Source organism: Apostichopus japonicus, chromosome 5 (genome assembly GCF_037975245.1).
Source record: "Apostichopus japonicus isolate 1M-3 chromosome 5, ASM3797524v1, whole genome shotgun sequence".
Taxonomy (NCBI): domain Eukaryota; kingdom Metazoa; phylum Echinodermata; class Holothuroidea; order Aspidochirotida; family Stichopodidae; genus Apostichopus; species Apostichopus japonicus.
In genome coordinates this window covers 1,054,353-1,066,298 of record NC_092565.1, presented here as the reverse complement: position 1 = coordinate 1,066,298, position 11,946 = coordinate 1,054,353, and the positions used below count along the sequence as shown (strand labels likewise).

Below are 11,946 nucleotides of genomic sequence, written 5' to 3'. Positions count from 1 at the left end.
GCTGTTGCTTGCCGGTCGACGCGTTAGCCGACGCGTACCCGACCGGCAGACGCACCCGAGGGCACGCCGTCCGGATGGGCGCGCCGACCGCGCAGCCGGGCCAGTCCACGGGCAGGACCCCGCGCAAGTCCGGGCTCGCCACTCCCCGACCGAAGCCGAGGCGGCTCGCCCAGCCACACAGGCGTCCCGATCCCGCTTTCCGGGTTCCCGGCCCGACCGGCCCAGCCCCCAGAGCCAATCCTTGTCCCGAAGTTACGGATCCGGCTTGCCGACTTCCCTTACCTACATTGTTCTGTTTGGTCAGAGGCTGATCACCTTGGAGACCTGCTGCGGTTATCGGTACGACGACCAGAACAACAGTCCGATATTAACTATCCTTCACTCCCCCAGATTTTCATTGGCCGGCCGGAGCACACCGGACGCCGCGGCAGGCGCGGCGCATTCCGGGATCCATGGGTCCCCATCATAGGAAGAACCAGGGTCCGGGCTAAACCACAAAATCCCTCATATAGAGAAGAAAACTCTACCCGGGGCCCTCGGCCAGCGTCTCTGGGCTAGTGTGCCTCACGGCTTTTTGCCCTCGCAGTGCCGCGACGCGCGGAACCCCGCGAGGAGGCCCACGCGCACGACACCACGAGGAGGACTACGTCTGTACGTCCGGGAATATTGACCCGGTTCCCTTTCGCCCAGGGTGCGATCACCCCGCCGTTCCCGGGAGGGAGGTCGGCGTGGCTCTCGCGGCCGCTCGGAGCGGAACTTCCCTAGGGCTTAGGATCGACTGACCCATGTGCAACTGCTGTTCACATGGAACCCTTCTCCGCAACTCGGCCCTCCAGGCTCTCGTTAGAGTATTTGCTACTGCCACCAAGATCTGCGCCCACGGCGGCTCCACGCGGGCTCTCGCCCGGACCGCTTCTTAGCTCACCGTGGCGTCCTTCCTACTCGTCGAGGCCGACTCTATTCGGTTCTCCTTGCCCCGACGGCCCGGCACAGCCATCACGCTCAGCGCCATTCATTTTCAGGGCTAGTTGATTCGGCAGGTGAGTTGTTACACACTCCTTAGCGGATGCCGACTTCCATGGCCACCGTCCTGCTGTCTGTATCAACCAACACCTTTTGTGGGCTCTGATGTGCGACCGAGTCGGACGGCTTAGCCAGGCGTTTGGTTCATCCCACCAGCGCCAGTCCTGCTTACCAAGAGTGGCCCACTGAGCACTCGTTCATTCTCACTCGTCCGGCTCCAAGCCAGCGAGTCGGACCTCTTACCAATTGAAAGTTTTGAGAATAGGTTGAGGTCGTTTCGGCCCCAAGGCCTCTAATCATTCGCTTTACCAGATAAAATTGTTCACGAATATCTCCCGAGCACCAGCTATCCTGAGGGAAACTTCGGAAGGAACAGCTACTAGATGGTTCGATAAGTCTTTCGCCCCTATACTCAGGTCGGACGATCGATTTGCACGTCAGAACCGCTGCGGACATCCACCAGAGTTTCCTCTGGCTTCCTCCTGCCCGAGCATAGTTCACCATCTTTCGGGTTTTAGCATGCTTGCTCTTCCTCCGCTCCACCGGACGAGCCGGACGGAACGGGGTGGCGGTGCGCCCGACCCAGAGGGCCGGGATCCCGCCTCGTGACGGCCCTGTGCCGACCTTCACTTTCGTTATGCCAGGATAGGTTTCGGTAGACCCCCTCGACTTGCAAGCCTGCTTAGACTCCTTGGTCCGTGTTTCAAGACGGGTCGAATGAGGAGGCCTCGCTCACGCCCGACAGACCCTCCGCTTCGGCCGAAGCCGCGGCGAGACCGGACCCTCCGGATCCCGCCGGCCACGCGACAGCAAGCTGTGCACGCGACCGACGGAGACGCCGGTGGCCCGGACCCCGCTGCCTGAACCCCGGGGGGGCAGGCCGTCACGCAGAGTCCTCGACAGAGAGCGCAGTGAGCAACCGTGACGGGCGGCGTAAGACGGCGAGGGCCGAAGCCCCCGCCACGCCGCAGCCTCGCCCGCCCCTCTGCTCCGCTCTTCGGTCGGTCGCCGGGAAGGGCGCCGAACGGTAGAAGTGCGACGCGGACCGGACGGCGAAGCGCCGCGGGTCGGTCCCGAGGGATCCGAACCCGCACACGCTGCCGCGCCGACCGCGCCTGAATCAACCGGACGCCCCATGTAGCATGCGGCACTCATCCGTTTACTTCTTGGCAGTTTCACGCAATGTTGAACCCTCTCTTCAAAGTTCTTTTCAACGTTCCCTCACGGTACTTGTTGACTATCGGTCTCGTGCATAGTATTGAGCCTTGGATGGAGTTCACCACCCCTCTTTGGGCTGCATTCTAAAACAACCCGACTCTTGGAAAGCTTTCCCTCCGGCCTTCGAGTCCGCCCTACGGGCCTTACACCCGCTGCGGGTAAGCTGCAGCCCCGATCACAGTGGACTGCGGCCGGACTCTGTCGACCGGAGTTCAGTTTCCTTACGCCACAGGTCCCTCGCACCGCAAACGGGCGCGGGGATTCGGCGATGGGCTCTTCCTGCTTCGCTCGCCGCTACTGAAGGAATCCTTGTTAGTTTCTTTTCTCTCCGCTTAGTGATATGCTTAAATCCAGCGGGTAATCTCATCCGATCTGAGGTCTGGAATCGTGAAAGACACGTGGAACGTGATCGGAGTCATAGCGGCGACCCGGGGTCTCTCCTTCCCCGGCGCTCCCCGAAGAATCGGGTCGCCGGCGGGAAAGGGTGGCCTACCATGCGCCTGCGAGAACGCAGACGGGAGGACGAGAGACCCCGCGATTGGGTCGACCGGCTCTGCCCGGCAGAGGCTCCTCGACCGTTCCGGGGGGGTCGGACGCTGGACCGCACACGGGCGCATACGTCTACACCCCGATGGCACGTCGCACGACCGACGAACCCCCGGTTACCGATCGAGCCTGCTCGCCGAGTTTCACCGGCGCCGACATCACAGAACTCCATCTGACACTGACCCGACGCAGCCGGCCGTCGAAGGGACGGCTGCGGCCGGGCGCTCCTCCGGCGCGCGAACACGCCGACTCTGTGAGTGATTGTCTTCAGACGCTCAGACGGACGTGGCTCGAGGAGCAGAGCATCCCCGAGCCGCCATTTTGCGTTCGAATAAGTCGATGATCAGTGAGTTCTGCAATTCACATGAATTCTCGCATCTAACTGCGTTCTTCATCGACGCACGAGCCGAGTGATCCACCACCAAGAATTGTCATTTGCCACTGGAAGACTCCCGCGTTCGCAAACTCTCCTCAGAGCCGAGGGAAGAAGTGGAACGGAAGGAGAAAGGACACGGGGACTCTGTGCCTTCTTTGCTTGTGACTGGAAAGAAATATCCTCCGTCGAGCCGAGGGGGGAAGCGGGCTCCCTCCTTCCCCCCACCGCCGCGAGGGCGGGTCGCGCGAGTCAGACTCGCCGACTGGGGGGAAATCGGGCGACACCGGTGCCCCTTCTCTGCCCTGCGGAGAATGCCTCGAGGAGCGCCGCGCCGCGGACGGCGACGGCGTCTCCACCCTTGCGGGACTTCTCCCTCGAAGCTACCGGGAGCGCGAGACTCCGTGAGACAGACGACGAGAGAAGAACCGGGTACTCCCCGGGCTGGTCTGTGTGTGACACGCCCGTCTCCTTTTTGTCGGAGAGAGCGAAGGCGAAGCGCGGGGTCTGACCTCGACCGTGGAACGGGGAAGGAGGCGGTGAAAACCCCGCTCGAGTCCCCCCGGCTTTTCCAATTTGCTCTCTCCGCGTGTCTCTCTGTGACGGCTTTTCCGACATTCCCCCTTTGTTCCCTCTCCGATCACGGAGGGGAAGGGTTCTGTTAATGATCCTTCCGCAGGTTCACCTACGGAAACCTTGTTACGACTTTTACTTCCTCTAAATGATCAAGTTTGACCGTCTTCTCGTCGCGCCTCGACAACCGGCCGAAGCCGGGGGGTGCCAGACGGTCGATCCGATGGCCTCACTAAGTCATTCGATCGGTAGTAGCGACGGGCGGTGTGTACAAAGGGCAGGGACGTAATCAATGCGAGCTGATGACTCGCGTTTACTTGGAATTCCTCGTTCAAGGGACACAATTACAAGTCCCTGTCCCCAGCACGGAGAAGTCTCAGCGGATTACCCGGACCTTTCGGCCGAGGGCAAATGTACCCGCTGCTTGCGCCAGTGTAGCGCGCGTGCGGCCCCGGACATCTAAGGGCATCACAGACCTGTTATTGCTCCATCTCGTATGGCTGAAAGCCATTTGTCCCTCTAAGAAGTTCGCGGCTCACCACGACGGGTGGCCGGACTATTTAGCAAGCAAGAGTCTCGTTCGTTATCGGAATTAACCAGACAAATCACTCCACCAACTAAGAACGGCCATGCACCACCATCCACAAAATCAAGAAAGAGCTCTCAATCTGTCAATCCTCACTGTGTCCGGGCCGGGTAGGTTTCCCCGTGTTGAGTCAAATTAAGCCGCAGGCTCCACTCCTGGTGGTGCCCTTCCGTCAATTCCTTTAAGTTTCAGCTTTGCAACCATACTTCCCCCGGAACCCAAAGACTTTGGTTTTCCGGAGAGTTGCCCGCCGCGTCATGGGAGGAACGCCGGCGAATTACGAGTCGGTATCGTTTATGGTCGGAACTAGGGCGGTATCTGATCGCCTTCGATCCTCCGACTTTCGTTCTTGATCAATGAAGACATTCTTGGCAAATGCTTTCGCTGTCGGGCGTCTTGCGACGATCCAAGAATTTCACCTCTCACGCCGCAATACGAATGCCCCCGGCAGTCCCTCTTGATCATTACCTCAGGATCTCAAGACCAACGAAATAGAACCGAGGTCCTCTTCCACTATTCCATGCTGAGCTGTTCGGGCACTTTGGCCTGCTTTGAACACTTCAATTTTCTCAAAGTAAACGTTCCAGTCTCGCACGGCACTCAGTTAAGAGCACCGCACGACCAACCGAATCACTGGCCGGGAAAAATCTCCCACGACTCCCGTTTGACGGGGAGAAGGGGAACGGGCAGTGCACGCCTCACGGCGGACCGCCCGCCCCGGCCAGAAATCCGACTACGAGCTTTTTAACTGCAGCAAATTTAATATACGCTGCTGGAGCTGGAATTACCGCGGCTGCTGGCACCAGACTTGCCCTCCAGTAGATCCTCGTTAAAGGATTTAAAGTGTACTCATTCCGATCACAGGGCCTCCGAAGAGGCCTGTATCGTTATTTTTTGTCACTACCTCCCCGTGTCAGGAGTGGGTAATTTGCGTGCCTGCTGCCTTCCTTGGATGTGGTAGCCGTTTCTCAGGCTCCCTCTCCGGAATCGAACCCTGATTCTCCGTTACCCGTCACAACCATGATAAGCGCATAACTTACCATCGAAAGTTGATAGAGCAGACTTTTGAAGGGAGCGTCGCCGGTGCAAGACCGTGCGATCGGCATGATTATCTAGAGTTCACCAGCGGAGACCGGACCCCGAAAGGACCGGGCTGGCCTTGTTCCTAATAAGAGCACGCTTCCCCCGAAGGGTCGGCGCTTTGTTGCATGTATTAGCTCTAGAATTACCACAGTTATCCATGGTATAAGACTTTCTCCAATAAACCATAACTGATCTAATGAGCCATCTGCAGTTTCTCTTGTATGTTCAGGATTGTACTTAGACGTGCATGGCTTAATCTTTGAGACAAGCATATGACTACTGGCAGGATCAACCAGGTAACGGTCGACAGAACCGGGCTGGGCCCGTTCGCCGTCCGGGAGTCGCTCTCGCACTCCCCTCTCTCTCTCTCTGAATTCTCAATTGTCGATGCCGTGCTATTACGGTACAGTGATCGAAGAACCGCCCGAAGGGATTCTCGAGGTGTGTATCTCTACCCGAGTCGACTGGGTCGTCTCGAGAGGAGTCGCAGTGGTCCCGCCTCGGAGACGGGACCGGTTCGAAGCGACGCGGGAGGGCGACGGCTCGTCCACTGGAACAGGGGAGAGCAATCGCACGCCTCGAGCGTGCATTCGTTGCTTGGATGAAAAAGCCCGTACCGAGCGCCGAGTGCAACACATGGTCGCAGCAACGGCAGCATGCCCGAACGGGTCCCGTGGAGAAAGCTCGATATCTGACGACACCGAGGTCCTGCTCTTTCTCCACCGGGGGTTCTGCGGATGAAAAGGCTCAATATCTGAACGTCGATATATACGTGTGCACGGAGGGACACCTCTGCTCACGGGGCGAGTGGGTGAAAACCCCCGCTCTGAGCGCCGAGTTGCAACACATGGTCGCGATGAAACGACGGCTGACCCTACCGAAAGGGCCCGCTGGAGTCCAACCATGACACGTATACACACACGACAGACATTAAAAGCCTTCTCGAGTCTTGGATCGACTCTACTACCCCCCTCATATATAGAATCCGATTCACTCTGCCCGCTCGTTCTGACCATTGGATCACACACTTAAGCCAATACCCGCTACACTTAAGAGATCTCGAAATCTCGAACGAGACCCAGATTCTCTGCGGGTGAGTCGGGCGGCCTGCCGTCGCCGTCGGCTTGCCGTTTGCCTTTCGCCTGGTCGCATGGCACTCGTGCCATCGACCACGCAACGCGAGAGGCCTTCTCCCTTCTCCTTTCTCTCTCATCTCTACTCTCTCTCTTCTCCACCGGGGGTTCTGCGGATGAAAAAGCTCAATATCTGGGATTGTATATATACACATATGCACGAAAGAACCTTCTACTCACGGGGCGAGTGGGTGAAAACCCCCGCACCGAGCGCCGAGTTGCAACACATGGTCGCGATGAAACGACGGCTGACCCTACCGAGAAGGCCAGCAAGGGTCTGACGTGCAAAAACATATTTACGCACCACAGGCAAGGAGCCTTTTCGAGTCTCGGGTGGACTCCCGTCCGCGAAAGCTTCATATCTGAACGTCGATATATACGTGTGCACGGAGGGACACCTCTGCTCACGGGGCGAGTGGGTGAAAACCCCCGCTCTGAGCGCCGAGTTGCAACACATGGTCGCGATGAAACGACGGCTGACCCTACCGAAAGGGCCCGCTGGAGTCCAACCATGACACGCATACACACACGACAGACATTAAAAGCCTTCTCGAGTCTTGGATCGACTCTACTACCCCCCTCATATATAGAATCCGATTCACTCTGCCCGCTCGTTCTGACCATTGGATCACACACTTAAGCCAATACCCGCTACACTAAAGAGATCTCAAAATCTCGGACGAGAGCCACACCTTGCGGATGCATCGGGCGGCCTGCCGTCGAGGTCGGCCGTCGCCCCGTCTCACAGACTCGTGCAACACGACGAGTCCCAGCCTACGCCTGTGTGCATCACCGTCGGCCTAAATCTCGGCCCTCGCCCGGTCGCATGACACTCGTGCCATCGACCGCACCATCGACCTTCTCACCCGGGAGCAACCCGTGTTTTCAGAGGAGTGCCGGGGTTGCTCCCGTGCCGGGTATGTCTTGTCCGGCGGCGCCCCGTCTCACAGACTCGTGCAACGACAACGGGTCCCATGCCTACGCATGTGTGCATCACCGTCGGCTAATTACTCGGCCCTCGCCCGGTCGCATGACACTCGTGCCGTCGATCACACCATCGACCTTCTCACATGGGAGCGACCCGTATTTTCAGAGGAGTGTCGGGGTTGCTCCCGTGCCGGATATATCTTGACGAAATCAAGGAGATATATGAGGAAACTTCTACAATTTGAAGATCGACCGGCGAGACAAGACACTCCCCTTAATATATAATCCGATTCACTCTGCCCACTCATTCTGACCATTGGGTCACACACTTAAGCCAATACCCGTTACACTAAAGTTGACCATGTTTTGTTTTTTTTGATATTATTATTATTATTTTTTTTTTGTCAACGTCCTCTGTAACGAAGTCAAAACTCTATGCATGTGTTCGCGTGTCGTTCTGCCGTCTCCGCCGGGCACATCCCAGCCAGCGCCCGATACATTTCAGTTGACAACGGTCACAACTCTATGCATGTGCTCGTGGGTCGTTCTGCCGTCAACGTCGGGAACACACAGGCCAGTACCCGCTACATTAAAATTGACAATGGTCACAACTCTATGCATGTGCTCGTGGGTCGTTCTACCGTCAACGTCGGGCGCACACAGGCCAGTACCCGATACATGCAAGTTGACAGTGGTCACAAACTCTATGCATGTGTTCGCGTGTCGTTCTGCCGTCTCCGCCGGGCACATCCCAGCCAGCGCCCGATACATTCAAGTTGACAACGGTCACAACTCTATGCATGTGCTCGTGGGTCGTTCTACCGTCAACGTCGGGCGCACACAGGCCAGTACCCGATACATGCAAGTTGACAATGGTCACAAACTCTATGCATGTGTTCGCGTGTCGTTCTGCCGTCTCCGCCGGGCACATCCCAGCCAGCGCCCGATACATTCAAGTTGACAACGGTCACAACTCTATGCATGTGTTCGCGTGTCGTTCTGCCGTCTCCGCCGGGCACATCCCAGCCAGCGCCCGATACATTAAAGTTGACAACGGTCACAACTCTATGCATGTGCTCGTGGGTCGTTCTACCGTCAACGTCGGGCGCACACAGGCCAGTACCCGATACATGCAAGTTGACAGTGGTCACAAACTCTATGCATGTGTTCGCGTGTCGTTCTGCCGTCTCCGCCGGGCACATCCCAGCCAGCGCCCGATACATTCAAGTTGACAACGGTCACAACTCTATGCATGTGTTCGCGTGTCGTTCTGCCGTCTCCGCCGGGCACATCCCAGCCAGCGCCCGATACATTCAAGTTGACAATGGTCACAACTCTATGCATGTGTTCGCGGGTCGTTCTACCGTCACCGTCGGGCACACTTGAGCCAGTACCCGCTTGACTTTTTTTTTTTTTTTTTAAGTCAACGTCTTCTTCAAGGAAGTCCAAATTCTATGCATGTGTTCGTGGGTCGTTCTGCCGTCTCCGTCGGGCACACACAGGCCAGCGCCCGATACATTCAAGTTGACAGTGGTCAAAACTCTATGCATGTGTTCGCGTGTCGTTCTGCCGTCTCCGCCGCGCACATCCTAGCCAGCGCCCGATACATTCAAGTTGACGATGGTCACAACACTATGCATGTGTTCGCGTGTCGTTCTGCCGTCTCCGCCGGGCGCATCCCAGCCAGCGCCCGATACATTCAAGTTGACAACGGTCACAACTCTATGCATGTGCTCGTGGGTCGTTCTACCGTCAACGTCGGGCGCACACAGGCCAGTACCCGATTCATGCAAGTTGACAACGGTCACAAACTCTATGCATGTGTTCGCGTGTCGTTCTGCCGTCTCCGCCGGGCACATCCCAGCCAGCGCCCGATACATTCAAGTTGACAACGGTCACAAACTCTATGCATGTGTTCGCGTGTCGTTCTGCCGTCTCCGCCGGGCACATCCCAGCCAGCGCCCGATACATTCAAGTTGACAATGGTCACAACTCTATGCATGTGTTCGCGGGTCGTTCTACCGTCACCGTCGGGCACACTTGAGCCAGTACCCGCTTGACTTTTTTTTTTTTTTTTTTATGTCAACGTCTTCTTCAAGGAAGTCCAAATTCTATGCATGTGTTCGTGGGTCGTTCTGCCGTCTCCGTCGGGCACACACAGGCCAGCGCCCGATACATTCAAGTTGACAATGGTCACAACTCTATGCATGTGTTCGCGGGTCGTTCTGCCGTCAACGTCGGGCACACACAGGCCAGTACCCGATACACGCAAGTTGACAATGGTCACAAACTCTATGCATGTGTTCGCGTGTCGTTCTGCCGTCTCCGCCGCGCACATCCTAGCCAGCGCCCGATACATTAAAGTTGACAGTGGTCAAAACTCTATGCATGTGTTCGCGTGTCGTTCTGCCGTCTCCGCCGCGCACATCCTAGCCAGCGCCCGATACATTCAAGTTGACGACGGTCACAACACTATGAATGTGTTCGCGTGTCGTTCTGCCGTCTCCGCCGGGCGCATCCCAGCCAGCGCCCGATACATTCAAGTTGACAACGGTCACAACTCTATGCATGTGCTCGCGGGTCGTTCTGCCGTCAACGTCGGGCGCACACAGGCCAGTACCCGATTCATGCAAGTTGACAACGGTCACAAACTCTATGCATGTGTTCGCGTGTCGTTCTGCCGTCTCCGCCGGGCACATCCCAGCCAGCGCCCGATACATTCAAGTTGACAACGGTCACAAACTCTATGCATGTGTTCGCGTGTCGTTCTGCCGTCTCCGCCGGGCACATCCCAGCCAGCGCCCGATACATTCAAGTTGACAATGGTCACAACTCTATGCATGTGTTCGCGGGTCGTTCTACCGTCACCGTCGGGCACACTTGAGCCAGTACCCGCTTGACTTTTTTTTTTTTTTTTATGTCAACGTCTTCTTCAAGGAAGTCCAAATTCTATGCATGTGTTCGTGGGTCGTTCTGCCGTCTCCGTCGGGCACACAATCAAGCCAGCGCCCGATACATTCAAGTTGACGATGGTCACAACACTATGCATGTGTTCGCGGGTCGTTCTGCCGTCAACGTCGGGCACACACAGGCCAGTACCCGATACATTCAAGTTGACAACGGTCACAACTCTATGCATGTGCTCGTGGGTCGTTCTACCGTCAACGTCGGGCGCACACAGGCCAGTACCCGATTCATGCAAGTTGACAACGGTCACAAACTCTATGCATGTGTTCGCGTGTCGTTCTGCCGTCTCCGCCGGGCACATCCCAGCCAGCGCCCGATACATTCAAGTTGACAACGGTCACAAACTCTATGCATGTGTTCGCGTGTCGTTCTGCCGTCTCCGCCGGGCACATCCCAGCCAGCGCCCGATACATTCAAGTTGACAATGGTCACAACTCTATGCATGTGTTCGCGGGTCGTTCTACCGTCACCGTCGGGCACACTTGAGCCAGTACCCGCTTGACTTTTTTTTTTTTTTTTTTATGTCAACGTCTTCTTCAAGGAAGTCCAAATTCTATGCATGTGTTCGTGGGTCGTTCTGCCGTCTCCGTCGGGCACACAATCAAGCCAGCGCCCGATACATTCAAGTTGACAATGGTCACAACTCTATGCATGTGTTCGCGGGTCGTTCTGCCGTCAACGTCGGGCACACACAGGCCAGTACCCGATACACGCAAGTTGACAACGGTCACAAACTCTATGCATGTGCTCGTGGGTCGTTCTACCGTCAACGTCGGGCGCACACAGGCCAGTACCCGATTCATGCAAGTTGACAACGGTCACAAACTCTATGCATGTGTTCGCGTGTCGTTCTGCCGTCTCCGCCGGGCACATCCCAGCCAGCGCCCGATACATTCAAGTTGACAACGGTCACAAACTCTATGCATGTGTTCGCGTGTCGTTCTGCCGTCGGGCAAACCTATGCCAATACCCGCTTGATTTTTTTGTATTTATTATTTTTTTTTTTTTGTCAAGTCTTCTTTAACGACGTCACAACTCTATGCATGTGTCCGTGTGTCGTTCTGCCGTCTCCGTCGGGCACACACAGGCCGCTAGTACCCGATACATGCAAGTTGACAATCTTCACAAACTCTATGCATGTGTTCGTGTGTCGTTCTACCGTCGGGCAAACCTATGCCAATACCCGCTCGATTTTTTGTATTTATTTATTTTATTTTTTTTTGTCAAGTCTTCTTTAACGACGTCACAACACTATGCATGTGTTCGCGTGTCGTTCTGCCGTCTCCGCCGGGCACATCCCAGCCAGCGCCCGATACGTTCAAGTTGACGACGGTCACATCTCTATGCATGTGTCCGTGTGTCGTTCTTCCCGCCTCCGTCGGGCACATCCTAGCCAGTACCCGCTACACTAAAGTTGGCAATATTTTCGCGGGGTGGGGGCTCGTCATCTCTGACGAGGTCACAACTCTATGCGTGTGCTCGTCGGTCCTTCTGCCGTCTCCGTCGGGCACACGTAA

General features: G+C 56.7%; 2 non-coding genes across 2 annotated transcripts; both read right to left on the bottom strand.

The window, feature by feature from the left end:
- Nucleotides 1–3,056: 3,056 nt before the first annotated feature.
- On the bottom strand, nucleotides 3,057–3,217 carry LOC139968247 (5.8S ribosomal RNA). The gene has a single exon (XR_011793284.1). It is a non-coding gene; the product is annotated as a 5.8S ribosomal RNA (ribosomal RNA).
- A 605-nt stretch (nucleotides 3,218–3,822) lies between these two features.
- LOC139968355 (small subunit ribosomal RNA) lies at nucleotides 3,823–5,701 on the bottom strand. Its single transcript, XR_011793360.1, has one exon. It is a non-coding gene; the product is annotated as a small subunit ribosomal RNA (ribosomal RNA).
- Nucleotides 5,702–11,946: the final 6,245 nt, after the last annotated feature.